The following is a 15,944-nucleotide window of genomic DNA, read 5'->3' as shown; positions in this document are numbered from 1 at the left end:
TTTTACTGCGGAGTGGATGAATGAATAATTGCTCCTCCAACCGCACTAAAAGTCAATTCATATGATCTGCAACAAATTCAGGCGTTTCTGAAAACTCGAAATCCGATCTCATTAGAAAAACTTCCTTCGCTAATTTTAAGCGTAGAAGTAATAAGTAGCGTTAAACATCCGATGGTTCCCGTGTATTATCACAAAGAGTGGTGCCATGCTGTTACGCCATTTTTATTACTATTATATAAATAAATATAGAATTGTCGTCATTTATAAGGACTTGTTACCTACAATTACGCATATTATAGCACAATTGCAACGCTTTTAGCGAAACAGATTCGAAAATTTCCATTTTAAAGAAACCCTTACGTTTTTTGGTGTTCTCATCTGTCGTCACTCGTATTTATCATGCAGAAAGTAAAATAAAATGGCGTGTTTTCGAATTATTCGTTAGCGCTCGATTAGGGCTGTGAGCAAACGTGAGCACTTGTACAGAAATGCAGCAATAAGACGGACATAGTTTACTGGAACTGCGTAGACCTGGAGTTCGGAAAGGAGACCGGAATGACATATATACTATCTGATCAAAAGTATCAGAACGCCTATTAGTGGACATTAATATGGTGCGTGTCGCCTTTATGACAGCCTGAACGCTGCTGCAATGAATATCTGTGGAACATAGCAGCCCATAAACCAAAAGAGCCGATACCAAAGAAGATATATTGAACTGTTGAGTCTGGAGCGTCATCGATGTTCTAACTCATTCCAAACGTTTCCCATTGGGTTCAGTTCGGGATTTAGAGCAGGCCAGTCCATTTCAGGAATGTTATTGGTCACAGACCATTGTTTCACAGATATTGCTTCCTGGATGCACTGCCATGCTGATGCGAACAGTCCTCGCCTCCGAACTGTTCCTCTACAGTACGTAGTACAAGCACCGTTAAATGTGTCTAATTCTTTCAGTATTTAGCGTCTTTTGTCAAGCAGAATAGGGGACCAAATACTAAGGACGAAAAACACCCACCTACCGTAAAACCACCTCCTTCCTACTTCACTATTGTTACTATTCATGCACATGATAGCAGATAACGCTCTCCATGCATTCGTCAAATCCAAACCCTTCCATTGGACTACCATAAGAAACAGCGTGATTGATCACTACAAACCGCTAGTTTCCCATCATCCACTGTTTACACCACCTCAAGCGTCGCTTAGCGCTGACTGCACAAATGTGTAGTTTTTGAGAAGCTGCTCGACCGTCGTACCGCATTCATTTTAAGTCTCTATACGCACAGTAGTTGGAGTGCTGGTGCACCTTGGAACTCACGAGTGTTTAGTTCCGCTGATTTAACACGATTTTTTATTGCCTCTCTCCACAATGCTCGACGATCCCTGTACATCATTACATGAGGTGTGTCTGGTCTTGGTTTAGCTTTGGTTGTTCCTTCTCGTTTTCACTTCGCAATCACATCACCGACAATTGAGTTGGGCAGGTTTAGAAGGGTTGAAACGTCCCTGATGGATTTATTACCGTGGTGACATCCAGTGACTAGTCCACGTTCGAAGTCACTAAGCTCTGCTGGCCGGCCCCTTTCTGACGTCACTGCTTCTCTACTGACAGCACAGTACTTTCCGCCTCACTTTACGCTGGCGTGTCAGTCTCTCGTTACATCGAATGGTCAGTTCCACATTACATAGGGGTGTCTGCACTTTTTGTGTGGCTTCTGTACTGTCATATACTTTCTCGAAACCATGGGACACGCTACAGTGTCGAACAGAATTGTTAATCTCGCTGTTTCTTGATTCAACGAGTAGTTATTTCACAGGAAATTCCTAACAACGCAGTGTTGTCGATGTTTTGTGACTGAGCAGCTTGAGTGAGTACAATCCATATTCTAAAGACGCTGGAACGCATATGACGCCCGGAAAAATTCACAAATATTTTGTGAGGAAGGGAATGATCGATACATTCCGAAAACGTACCTGAATCTGTTTCATCGCTAAAAGAAAGTAGTTATATGATGTGTTACCGACCGACCAATTGCAATTCTTGTACGCAGTGTCAAGAAAAATCGCCGAATTTCTTTTAAAGCACTCCTACTTCACTGTGTCAGAAATATAAGGTGACTGTTACCATTTTTTATCGTTTGACACACACTGTGAACAGCTATGTGATTCTACGTGACTCGTGTAACGGGAGGTAATGTTATTTATGGATTCTTCCATTACTTCTTGGTAGAACAATTTCATATTTAAGGTTGAATAAGAAGTGCACTGTTTATGTTCCGCTGATTTTTGTTTATTTCGGACTAGTTTTCGGCTTATTAGGACGTCTTCAGGAAACAACTGACTAGTGTCTGGCAGTGACACTGGTTCTTAGGTAACCAGTTACCTAAGAACCAGTGTCTCCTCCAGACGCTAGTCACTTGTTTTCCGAAGATGACCTAACAAGCCGAAAACTAGTTCGAAATAAAAATCAGTGGAACAAAAACAGTGTACTTGTTATTCAACCTTAAGAAAGGGTAGTAAATTTGCTGTCGAGCGCCGCTTGATTGGATCGAATAGGCTGCACGCGCAACAGCTGTGTAAAGCATAATGCATGACAATAGCTTCTCAGTGCGACGAATCTTCTTCTTAATGTTCTTTTGCCTCTTCCCAGTTCTACTACGGGGTCGACAATGTTATATGTGTTGCAGCATTGTTAGTCATAGGAGCTATGGCTGACGCCACCGCTCCGTCTGTAATGGAATCTGTGTACCTCATCCGTCTGCATCTAGAGTAAATCTATTGTCAAACGTGAGAAAGTTTTCTAAATGTTCGCGCGGCGTGTATCTGAGGCGAGACGCGAGTATCAGCCCGGTACTTACCTATTTCGAAGTGAGACACCGCCTAAAAACCACATCCAGACTGGTTGGCCCTCGTCGTTAATCCGTGAGGCGGATTCGATCCTTGACACCTAGCCTCCCCGTATCTCGGAGGCGGAGCTTTGCAGCGCCCATCTATACGTGAGGGTCTCAAACGCTAGAAATGATTCTTTTATTTTTTACGTTTTAAGTTGTCCAAATAAAAGCTCGTGATTAACGAAACAGTTAAATCTCTCTCATAAAAAAAAGGTGACGGACCATGACTAGATCCCGGAACATTCCATTTCCCGCTGACCTATCCAAGGCGGCTCAGAACTCACCCTCAAGGCACCAGTTCTGCCAATGTCTCTTCGACGCAATTTCTTTGAGCAACGTTAATACCGCATGTTATGAAGAAAAGCTCCTGTGAAGTTTGGAAAGAAGGAGAGGGGTCCTGGCAACTGTGTGAACGGAATGAGAGTCGTCTTTGGTCAGGTAAGTCACTAAAAACGTTGTCCGCGAAAGGCAAGCTCATAGGTTCGAATTGCGGACTGACACATATTTTTAATATGTCGGGAAGTTTATACTGTTGAACTGCATAAGAAGCGCACACTGATTTCAATATAAACCACACCGATCACAATAAGGAGGTCACTACGGTCAAGAATCTGTTACAGAAGGATAAGCACAACAGTGTCTGTCGTGAATGTGTGCCGTACGAACTACCAATAAAAGTAACTGCGAACTTTCTACAGAATAATTAAGCCCTGGATGGATTAGAGAGACATTTAGATCAGATTTAGATATCATTTGATTAGTTTTGTTATACCCAGACATGTTTCAGCACTTTCTGTGCTATCTTCAGTGGGCTTTATTTATTTTCTTCCTAAAAATTATTATTACATATCAACATATTGATTTCAAGCACTTCACACGTACAAACTGTTAGTCAAAATTTATGGTTGTTTGCATATAAAGACACAAGATATAGAGTCGAAACATTACATGTTGAATGCTTATCTTATGCTGAAAATTAACTATTTGTTCACATACTGGACATGACAAGGTCATTTATGATATGCATTCTGCAATTTCCTACGTGCAAACAACGAAACATTTTCTATTTTTCCATTTTCAGTCATTTCGGACAGAAATTCGCTGCGGCTCCCCTCCGTCGGAGGTTAGAGTCCTCCCTCGGGCATGGGTGTGTGTGTTGTTCTTAGCGTAAGTTAGTTTAAGATAGATTAAGTAGTGTGTAAGCCTAGGGGCCGATGACATCAGCAGTTTGGTCCCATAGGAAGTTACCATCGGAAATTCGCTGTATTATTTCGCGTTAGTCAGCGAGCTACTTACGGTTTTCTAATGCCATATTATTTCGTTCCAGTTTTCGACGCGTTAAAAGAATTATTTCTTTTGTTATTGATGTTTTTAGTTGTCACACATGCATTTGTTATATGTGCTCAGAAATACATTTCAGGTACTGTTATAGCCAGTGACCTCACCCGTTATTGCTATATCAGTTTATTTGTTTTGTTGCGTGTTTGTTTGGATAGTGGCGCGCGATTTCAAAGTATTGCTGACAGTCGGTATGTTTAGTTCGGTGTGTGCGTGTATCTTCAGTGTAGAGGGTAGTCAGTGTTATTTGGAGCGGTGGGTGTATACAGTCCTACTGTTGGCGCAAATCTTGTTTTATTGCACAGTGACCTATATTGGTTTAGCACATTATTTGTTTGTATTATTGGTATTTGTACATGATAATTCTTTGCTGTTTTAATTCTTTGGTGCGTGCTGTTACTGGTTTTAAGAATTTTAAAACCAGTTTCTGTGTTCACTGGATGATGAGTCTGTGCCGTTAGGTGATCAGCAAATGTTGTGTGGAAGTTATTACTTTTTGATGCTCTAAAATGTTTTGTATATTTGCTAGTTAAATTCCTACATGTTAGGCTCATATATACATATTGACAACACTCACAAATTGATTGGTTGATACCAGGTTGGTTATACTTATCAGTGTTGGAGATTTCTCGTTACAAAAGCTGATAGATTATGCAAACTGACTATTTATGGCAGTATTTGTTGTTGCAAGGCTAGATTACCACGAATGTTTCCATTTCGATGGTCTATCAGCAGCAGATGAATCCCGAGTCGTGTCTGCTGCTGAATGCATGCAGTAAATGTAAATGCCGTGTGACGAGGGCCTCCCGTCGGGTAGACCGTTCGCCGGGTGCAAGTCTTTCGATTTGACGCCACTTCGGCGACTTGCGCGTCGATGGGGATGAAATGATGATGATGAGGACAACACAACACCCGGTCATTGAGCGGAGAAAATCTCCGACTCAGCCGGGAATCGAACCCGGGCCCTTAGGATTGACATTATGTCTCGCTGACCACTCAGCTACCGGAGGCGGACAATTCAGGCAGTTATCATGCACTACAAACAATAATAGCTGCACAGTGGAAAACGAAGGCAGATAAATTTGTGTTAAGAAGCAGGTGAGGTAATGACGCAGTTTACGCTACTGCTGTTGGACAAAACTAACTGAGGTAAGTGGAAGAAAACGTAGTTACAGGAGCAAAAATACGAAGGGAACAGATAAATAGATACCGTCTAAGGACAGCATAAGTTATAGCTCTTTAGGTCGTAAGTAAACAACTGTAGAATGGATTAGCCACAATATTTAGCACCGAAGTTTGGTTGTGGGTAACCGAATCCACAGCGAATCTGTTGGTGTTTAGCAAATGTATTCATAATCACAATGCGTTTAATTAATACAGTTATAAAGTGTATGATCATCTTCAGATATCCATAGTGTTGTGAATATAGTAACTGAATGCTGCTATTAATTCTACCCAAACAGCCACAGGGCGGAAAAGAGTTTCCCTTCTATAGTTCCATAAAGTTTGTCTATCGCACACTTGATAATCACACACATTTTTGATAAGGTGCACTATAACAGAAATGTGGTAACGCAATAAGATATATCCAACAGTATTTATTAAGAGTATGTTACAGAGTAGTACTTAACCTGATGCAATGAAATCTAAATAACTTTTCTGCTTCTAGGCAGTTTATTGTATCATCACTATGACTGAATGTAGTTAGACAAACACTTTTGATAGTACACTTACTCGATAAGCAGCGACAGCTGAGTCGGACAGTAGTCTTCAGTGGACTACACTAAGCGATCTGCAGGCACTGAAATCAACTAACTGCTGGTTTACAGCTGTGCGCCGGCCGCGGTGGCCGTGCGGTTCTAGGCCCTTCAGTCCGGAACCGCCGGACTGCTACGGTCGCAGGTTCGAATCCCGCCTCGAGCATGGATGTGTGTGATGTCCTTAGGTTAGTTAGGTTTAAGTAGTTCTAAGTTCTAGGGGACTGATGACCTAAGATGTTAAGTCCCACAGTGCTCAGAGCCATTTGAACCATATAGCTGTGCACGTCATGTTTTGGTGCCTGTCGGCGGAAGAATTTCCCTGTCCACCAGTACAAGGCGGTAGTAATTCGCCGTTGATAGCGCTTTCTATAGCAGCTGACCACACTATCGGTGGACATACGCGACGCTCTGGAGAAAGTGGCCGGAAGCAGAAAGAGGTCCAAGTCTATAAGCGCCATCTGGAGGCTGCCTCTTGGGTCTGAGTGTGGTGGAAGTCTCTAGCGGTATTTGTTATGTGTCTCTTACTTGGTCCACAACACACAATCTATTGGTAGATGTCGTCTAGCATTGTATCCACTGGGTGCCACAGAGCTGATGGTCGTATTTTTAAGATATTACCACACGAGAAGTAAATGCAACTGTTTTTGTTCTGCTGAACAAACACAGTGTACTTCTAATTCAATCATAAATACGGAATTGTTCTACCAAGAAGTAACGGAGGAATCCATAAGTAATTAAATTTAACGATATTATTAAAATGGATAATAGTGGCTTGCTAGAAACAAAAGTTAGGAGACTTTACTGTAGAAGAAGCCAAGTCCCCATCCATAAAGGCATTTTTGTTTACGGTGGTTTCCCTAAGACGCTCCATGCATATGCCGGGAGGGTTCTTTTGAAAAGTACAAGGCCAGTGTCCTTCCTCCATTTCTCCGATACGAGGCTGATCTTCGTCTCTAATTACCACGCTGTCGACAACACGTAAAACCCTAATTTTTCCACCTTCCTTCGCAGTTGTTAGGACAGAAACGTGGGGTAGCCACATGTTAGACATGTTAGAAATGTGATGTACAGGATGATAGGAGAAGAATGAAGGAGAGAGGTACTGCAAAGAATAGCGAGTAGAAAAGTAGATCGAAAACACGCGAAGAAACCGCAGGTTGCAATGCTACAATAAAAGGCATTGAGAAATCAGACCCTAAGCCATTGAAATGGCTGCAGTGCGAAATTATAGGTGGAGACAAATAAGCTTATCGAGGTTGTTGTTAAACATAGACCCTACGTAAAGCTGTAAGGAATCACACGAGCTAGGAAGGGATTAAAGAGAGCAATGAAGCAGCCGAAAGAGTAAGAGAATCTTTACAGGTATAGAATGCTGCTAAAGGATTTCAGTGAATTTTTTCCACTTCCCTATTTCCACAGTAGTCTTAGAGTTTTAACAAAAATACAGACAAGATCTTACTAACATCCTCTGTTTATTTAAATATAACCAAACGTCCATATATTTGACTGTGATTAGGTTCTCGTGAGAAGAAGAGGGTTACGATACCAAAAATTTTAATTTACTTAATTTAGAAAGTGCCTCGCTGGGTACCCGCCACAAAATCTTGTACGAGGTCATTTTGTCTTAATAAACGTCGATAGAGAGATTTTATCAGCCAGCTAGAATGGCCTAATGTTATAAGAATTTACCGAGGAGGTGAACCAGGTCCAGTTGTCAGTACTGTCGAAGGTCTATCACGTCCACTCGCAGAGCGCCGATTCCTGGTGTATTGTAGCACCGGCAGACTAACACAGCACAATATGTACATCGCTGACCGTTGAGTTCTCATCTCCTGTGAAGCATCTGATGAAATTTCCTTAAAATAATTACACTTAAAACAGCGAGTGAACACCTTCTTTAAACGAGGTAAAACTTTACATGGATACTGAAAATAACAAAGCTGAGATATGTTGGAAGATCCATATTCACCTTCACATTTCCACTGAACTGCGAATTTCACATTCGTATGTTACTGGGAAGTACAGCGGTTCGTATTGTGTTAAGAGCTATATATCAGATCCCACGTGAAAAAGTCCGACCAAATATTTACCGATTTCCAACATTTTGCAAACGGGAAATAATTTGGTAACTTTCGATTTCGTCACGTTACATTTAACTGCGATGAAATAATCACCATCACTTTGTCGAAGGCCGCGCGGTTTGAGGCGTCATCCCACGGATTGCGCGGTCCCTCATGCTGGAGGTTCGAGTCCTCCCTCGGGCATGGGTGTGTGTTAGTTGTTTTTAGCATAAGTTACTTTAAGTAGGGCGTAAGTCTAGGGACCGACGGCCTCAGCAGTTTGGTCCCTTAGGAATTCATAAACATTTGAACTTTTTCCTTTTCGAAGTGCGCTGTAAGCAAATTAAACCGAGAAAGGATCCTACATGTGACTGACGTAGGCAGTCATCATATACGATTTGATTTCACAGTTTGTGGAAACAACGGGAGAATTTCGTTGATGTTTCCTACTTCGTCGCACTGACGATAGACCAAGTTACCTGTTGTCGGGTGCCTGAAAAGCATGACACTGGATTGATGTAATGTGAGACCGGCTTACCTACATTCGTTGTAAGTACAACATTTATTGATCCCTAAATTCGAGAAATAGCTAGAAAGGTAAACGTATTTACTATTGTGGAAAACAATAGGACGAAGTCGAGCCTGTTGTGGATTCCTCATGGTAGATACCATTACGATAATCCGTCAGTGATGGTCTTCCGCTCACACGACACTTTCTGTTCCATGTGAGAGAGTTCAGTGATATCTGGAAACATATTGTAAAAATGAGATGCAGAGAGACAGATGAGTATCAAGACTGAATAAGGCAGTCGGTCTTGCCTCAATACAATAAGAAAGCGTCTACGACTCAATACATCGTGCTTAGTAAGAGTTAGTTGCCTTTAAATATCATACTTAACCGGGAAACGTGAACTATTGACAATTATTCTGTTTATTGACATAAAATACTATTGATATAAAATTGTATCTTGGCAGTACACTTGGCGGTGATCACAGTCCTTTTGATTAGGTGGAAGGGAGGATGGACTTGAGAGCCAGGAAGGGAATAGCAAGTACTGGCAACTGACGATTTTCAGATGTTTAAGGACTGTCTCTCTCGCCGACAGCAACTACTTGGAGAAAACAGGTTTCCACGAGCTATATGATAGCGTGCCTACAAAAGTGCACATATCCACTAACGAAGCTTTACGGACCATTAAATGTAGCTGTGAGATAAGCTGCAGATCTTCACTTCAATGAAAATAATTTTCTTGTAACTCCGTTATCGAGGCAATCGTTGGTTTCATTATTTTTCTTCCAAAAGCTGACCTTTTCTAAATATCGACCTGGAATATCAAAAAACTCCTGTCAGGTACAATTTTGTCGAAGACAGTTATACTGGATTCAATAACTTTCGACCGAAAAAAGTAAATAAATTGTATTTCACTCTGCTAAGAGAATGCTTTCTGCAAACACACGCCGTAAAAATGCCACAGTAAGGCTTTAATCTCAGGACGAACTCCCACTATAGCACTCGGACGGCCAAATCAGTCCAGTTAAGTTTTGTGGTCGGCGTGGGCCGCTTGCCCCAAGTCAATGCGCGGAAATCACTTGAGGCACGCGAACTACGTGGTGGCCTGGGGCCTTGTTCTCACAGGTAACACTTCCGCGTTTTGTTTAGCAGGCGACACGAAACTCGTCTACCGTTAAATATGGCACTACAGTTAACGTAACTGTGCTAGAAAATTAAATCAGATTATCAAAACCATCGTTGAGAATTGGGAACAACGACGAAATGTCTCGTCGTTTTGGGAATACTTCAAGGAGTAGTGTTTGAAGTATCTTCCTCCGACTTGAGTATGAACAGTCACATGTTTAAATTTTCAGCATAAATCATGTAAAAGACAAAAATACAAAAAACTTTGCAGGCCTCATCCAATACTCCCGTTTACATATGCTGTCATTCGCGTAATAGAATGGATTCTGCGTCTCCCGAGCGAAAAAAGAAATGTTCTTTGACAATATGTACGGCATATTAGAAAGTAAAGCCCATGTAATGTTTGTACTGAGACGTGTTCTTCAAATGCAGTGACTACTTTCTACATTGTAATTTATCCACTCTTGTCTTCTTTGCCTAAGCTGGTGTACTACACAATAGTAAACAAAAGCTACCAAATGTTGTGATATATTGGACACATTACGGTACTAATGAGCAGTTGACCTGACATTTTTGATCAAATGTTTGAGCAGAATGGCCGGCCGTTGTGGCCGTGCGGTTCTAGACGCTTCGGTCTGGAACCACGTGACCGCTACGGTCGCAGGTTCGAATCCTGCCCCGGGCATGGATGTGTGTGATGTCCTTAGGTTAGTTAGGTTTAAGTAGTTCTAAGTTCTAGGGGACTGATGACCTCAGATGTTGAGTCCCATAGTGCTCAGGGCCATTTGAACCATATCTTCTTTCCCTAAGCAGGTGAACTACACAATAGTAAACAAAAGCTACCAAATGTTGTGATATATTGGACACATTACGGTACTAATGAGCAGTTGACCTGACGTTTTTGATCAAATGCTTGAGCAGAGTGAGAACAAGACTCTTTATAAAGTACACAATGGGTTTGGTGCGAATTTTCATAGCCAAACGAAGGGTAGGACAAATTTGCAAAAAATATTTAATTGCTTGAAAGTAATATGGGTAATCAAGAAAAAATTCGTGATCTGAGGGAAATTTGCTCATTACATGTCGTATATCCAGCGGTGTCCGCCCCGATAGCTGAGTGGACACCGTGACGGATTGCGTCCGGGTTCGATTCCCTACTGGGTCGGGGATTTTCTCCGCTCGGCGACTGGGTGTTCTGCTGTCTTCATCATCATTTCATCCCTATCCGGCGCGCAGGCCGCCCAATGTGGCGTCGAATGCAATAAGACCTGCACCAAGGCGGCCGGACCTGCCCCGCCAGGGACCTCCCGGCCAATGACGCCAAACGCTCGTTTCCATACATCCAGCGGTCACAGGCCCAGCAGAACATGCTGCTTCCAGAAACTGCCTCCATACCTTTCTGTTTTGTGCTCGGTTCCACTAGGTGTCATCATTCCCCACGGCCGTCAGATCCTTCGCATGGTCGTCCATCCAGCGCCGCCTTGGTCGTCCCATGGGGCCACTGGACTTCTGTTTCCCCTCAAGTGCTTTCTCCAACAGTATTTACTCTTTCATACGAGTTACGTGGCTTGTCCACTGCAACTTTTTGCTCATCAGTTTCTGCAGTATTGTTGGTTGTTGCATCAGGAGGTACATTTCTTCATTCTTCCTCCTTCTCCATTCTCCTTTATCTAAGACTGGTCCCCATATCTTCCTCTTTAACCTTCTTTCGGATATTAATAGTTTTTTGTTTTCTCGTTTAGTCATCCTCTAGGTTTCTGAACCGAAAACGACAGCTGGGCATATCACTGTGTTATAAATTCTCATCTTAGTATTCGATGACATTGATTTTGACCTGAGCGTCACGCTGAGGGAATACGTGCCTTGCGTTCCCACTTTTATTCTTTCTTTGGTGTTAATTTCTATATTTTTGTTGCTGGTAAACCAATATCTAAGATATCTGAACTGGTGAACTCTCGTGAACGTTATACCATCTATCTCAAGAAAGTCTTGCTGCTCTATCGGGTTTGGGCCTGTGTGTATTGTCATTAGCGCACTACACAGAGGAAGCAGCTACATGGGTAGCACAGTACTTGTGGCGTGCACATGGGGTTTTTGTAGATTAGGTTCCTAATACCATAAACTGCATTTAGTCTTGATTCACCTTTAGCTTAAACTTCTGTGCGTAGCTGTCCATTTTCTGGTACATTTCTTACAACTCATAGTGTGAGTCAGTTAGCGGTACTACATCATCTGCATATGCGAGACAGTTGAAATTACCATCCATCTGTATCCCAGCCCATTCCTACTCCTATATTCCCTTATCGCTTTCTCTCAGATGACACTGAACAGAACACGTGAGAGAGCATCCCCTTGACTGAGACCCGTCCCAGTCTCCAAAGTTTCTGGTGTGAAACCTAGGAAAAGCATTGCTGCCCTTGACCCATCCATACAAGTTTGCACCATTCTCACTAGACACTCAGGGATTCTGAACTCACGCAGTGCATTGCGTAGGTTATTCCTGCGGACGCTGTTGTATGCACGATGAAAATCGACGAACAGACTGTAGATATCTTTATCATATTCCCAGAGTTTTTCAGACAATTGTCTTCATGTGAAAATGTGATCTATTGTCGTCGGTTCGGTCGAAACCAGCTTCGTATTCCTGTATATTGTAGATTCGTTGCAGCTCCCTAGTGTTCTACCAATGAACCGAGGTCTGCCATCTGCTTTACCTACGACTGAGCCTGTGTGATTGTTCAAATGTTCAAATGTGTGTGAATTCCTAAGGGGCCAAACTGCTTAGGTCATCGCTCCCTAGACTTAAACACTACTTAAACTAACCTATGCTAAGAACAACACCCATGCCCGAGGGAGCACTCGAACATCGAGCGGGAGGGGCCGTATGTGATTGCTCCATTATAGATTTCCACAAATAACTGCACCCAGATATTCGCATGAGTTGATTGATTCCAGTTTTGACTCACTGATACTGCAGTTACAGTATATAATGTTTTCTTTTCATTTTGTGAAGTGGACAGTTTTACATTTCTCAATATTTAAAGCAAGCTGTCAGTATTTGCACCACGCTGAAGTCTTATCAAGATCTGACTGAATATTTCTGCAGATTTTTGCAGACGGTATTTTGTTACAGATATGAAGCTGTTCTTTTTATACACTGCTGTTACGGTTACCGGAGACAAATTCAGTCACTTGATGTTCAGAAACTCAACTGCATCGACGCGTTTCGAGCAAACTCATCTTCAGAATATCAAAGAAGGCAGGGAGCTTCATACACACGGTGTGACGTCATGTAAAAGAACTTATGTTGGAACTTTCACATGGAGTCAAACCGTATTTATGAAGCTCCCTCACTCCTTTGATATTCTGAAACTGCTGAACATCAGGTGTCTAAATTTTCCTTCAAAGACCATAACAGTAGTGTATGAAAAAAGCTCCATCTCTATAAAATTGTTGCATGCTCTTTATATGATGATATGTCACATCTCAGATTCGTTGCAGCTACCTTTATCACCAGCAAAAAGTTTGAGGTTACTATTAATACTGTGTGGAACGTCATTAATATACAACACGAACAGTAAAGATCCCAACGCACTTCCCTACGGCTCACCTGAAGTTATAGCAAGCAGTTAACGTTGTAAGTTACTCACATATAGATAAAGACATCAAAGCTATACCCCTCCCCCCCCCCTCTTCTTTCCTGATATGCGCCAAACATATTTACGACCATTCCTGCTGCTCTTCTTTGTTTGTGTTCAATATCCCCTGACATTCCACGTCATTTAGGCAGAAATCCTGCAAATCTATTTCTAGATACAAAAGGCTTGTGTGTGTACGCACAGACAATCTTTTCTCCATGACCACTCACTGTCACCCACTCGTGGTTGTGGCGGTAGACAGCCCTTGGTCTCCTGCTGTTAGTAAGGGAGTTTGGTTGTTGTGCGTGACAGTGGGTGAGTGTGCCGAGCGAGAATCCGCGAAATATGGAGCAATAAATCCTCTTAGGTAAAACTGTATACTCTGTGACTTCATTGTACATAATACATGTGAAAATGTGTTTACTGTTTCATTCGTGCCGCGTAATACGATGATTGCGCGGTTTTGTCATTTTGATAGCAACATGTAATACCAAATAGATCAGTTTTTAATCTCTCACCGCGTTTTCGTCAATCACACGAACACCCTTATTATCATCTGGGTTGCCCTTCACCTTTAGATGGCTGCAGTTTCCAGTTAAATTAGCATACAGCGTGAGCATCAACAAAGCTCAGGGAGCAGACATTCACATTCATAATGGATCATGTTCATATCACGGACGACTGTATACAGCGTGCTCACATGGTGGCTCTCCTACACATTTATTCGCTTGCAGTCCGAATAAGGAAACTGCACATGTAGTCTATAAGCAAATATTGTGAAAACAAAATATTATACTTATACATATGGAATGAAAAATAAATGTCTACTGAAATAAAGGAAATTCAGTTCTTTTTCAGTTTCATTTAAATAGTATTGTATTACAATATTACGAAACTAGCATTGGCTCCGTGGTGTTACTCCCGGTTAAATATGTCGGCGTAACATAGTGTTAATGGCAATATGTATGTAACAGGGTGAGGATTGTATAAGCAAGTATATTCATTAAGACGGAAATGTTCAAAGTTCGTAAGTCATACATTATTTAACTATATGTAAGAACATGCATTGCTCCATGTTTCGCAGATTTTTGCCCACCCCACTTGCCTACTGCCACGCACCACGACCAAACTACCTTACTAACAGGATAACTGCATTGAGAACATTATTAATGAAATATACATGTGTATGCAACTCGTATGTAGAATGGTACTCATGCCTTGTCCCATGCCATGCATTCTGGCCCGGGCAACGCCGTGTTTCTCAGCTGGTGATATGTAACATAATTAGGCAAACCTCAGGACTTTATGAAACAAGTGCATACACAACTTTTTCTTGAAACATCTGGTGTTAATCTTGGTGTTAGTTGTTTACTAGCGTTCAAGAGGACGCCAAGTGTATATCCCTACGAGATTTATAAATTTAGGTACGAAGGTAAAGATCTCTCTGCGTCCAGTAGATACACAAATAACACAGAGGACGCCCGGCAGCTGTACCGGTCGCGTAGGAGAACAGCGGACGTCCGTGGGGCGCGTACTCACCAAGCAGTAGCGCCAGCAGCAGCAGCGCAACCAGCAGCGGGGACGCCCGCATGGCGAACTCAGCAGCGAGGTGCGGCTTCTGGCGTGCTGGCACCGCCTCCGAGGTCAGCCCGGCACTGGCGGCTCGCGAACGCCCAGCCGCCTTCTTATACGCCGGCTGCAAGCAGTCGCAGCGCCGCATCCTACATCATCTCCGGCGGACCGCAGATATCATCCCGTAAGGAACTACCTAACTTTGTAACCTTTCTGATGACGATGGCGCCAAGCTGCGATCGAATTGTAAACATTTCCGCCTCCTGCGGCATCTGGATGCGCACGCATACCCGAACACTAATGCATGGCTTGGACAAAAATATGGAAATGCCGTGAGAAATGCAAGCTTGAACATAAATGCAGACGGTTGGCTGGTTTGGGGGGATGGGACCAAACAGCGAGGTCATCGGTCCAATCAAGTAAGTAAAGGATGGGAAAGGAAATCGCCCGTGCTCTTTCAGAGGAACGATTCCCGCATTTGAGTGAAGCGATTTAAGGAAATCATGGAAAACCTCAGACTTCAAGATGAACATAATAATAATTCCAATCCCAAAGAAAGCAGGTGTTGACAGATGTGTAAATTACCGAACTATCAGCTGCAAAATACTAACTCGAATTCTTTACAGCCGAATGGAAAAACGTAGAACCTGACCTCGGGGAAGATCAGTTTGGATTCCGTAGAAATGTTGGAACACGTGAGGCAATACTGACCCTACGACTTATCTTAGAAGATAGACTAAGGAAAGGCAAACCTACGTTTCTAGCATTTGTAGACTGAGAGAAAGCTTTTGACAATGTTGACTGGAATACTCTCTTTCAAATTCTGAAGATGGCAGGGGTAAAATACACGGAGCGAAAGGCTATTTACAATTTGTACAGAAACCAGATGGCAGTTATAAGAGTCGAGGGACATGAAAGGGAAGCAGTGGTTGGGAAGGGAGTGAGACAGGGTTGTAGCCTGTCCCCGATGTTATTCAGTCTGTATGTTGAGCAAGCAGTAAAGGAAACAAAAGAAAAGTTCCGAGTAGGTATTAAAATCCATGGAGAAG

The 15,944-nt window shown here is 42.5% G+C and overlaps 1 long non-coding RNA gene across 1 annotated transcript in view; it reads right to left on the bottom strand.

The window, feature by feature from the left end:
* LOC124624005 overlaps nucleotides 1-14,975 on the bottom strand; it is a 256,940-nt gene extending 241,965 nt beyond the window's left edge. Inside the window, exon 1 of the long non-coding RNA XR_006980702.1 lies at nucleotides 14,863-14,975. This is a non-coding gene — a long non-coding RNA (uncharacterized LOC124624005). The remainder of the gene's footprint in view (nucleotides 1-14,862) is intronic.
* Nucleotides 14,976-15,944: the final 969 nt, after the last annotated feature.

Source organism: Schistocerca americana, chromosome 1 (assembly GCF_021461395.2).
Source record: "Schistocerca americana isolate TAMUIC-IGC-003095 chromosome 1, iqSchAmer2.1, whole genome shotgun sequence".
Lineage (NCBI taxonomy): Eukaryota > Metazoa > Arthropoda > Insecta > Orthoptera > Acrididae > Schistocerca > Schistocerca americana.
The sequence above is the reverse complement of the archived record's forward strand: the minus strand, read 5'-3'. Positions and strand labels throughout refer to the sequence as shown.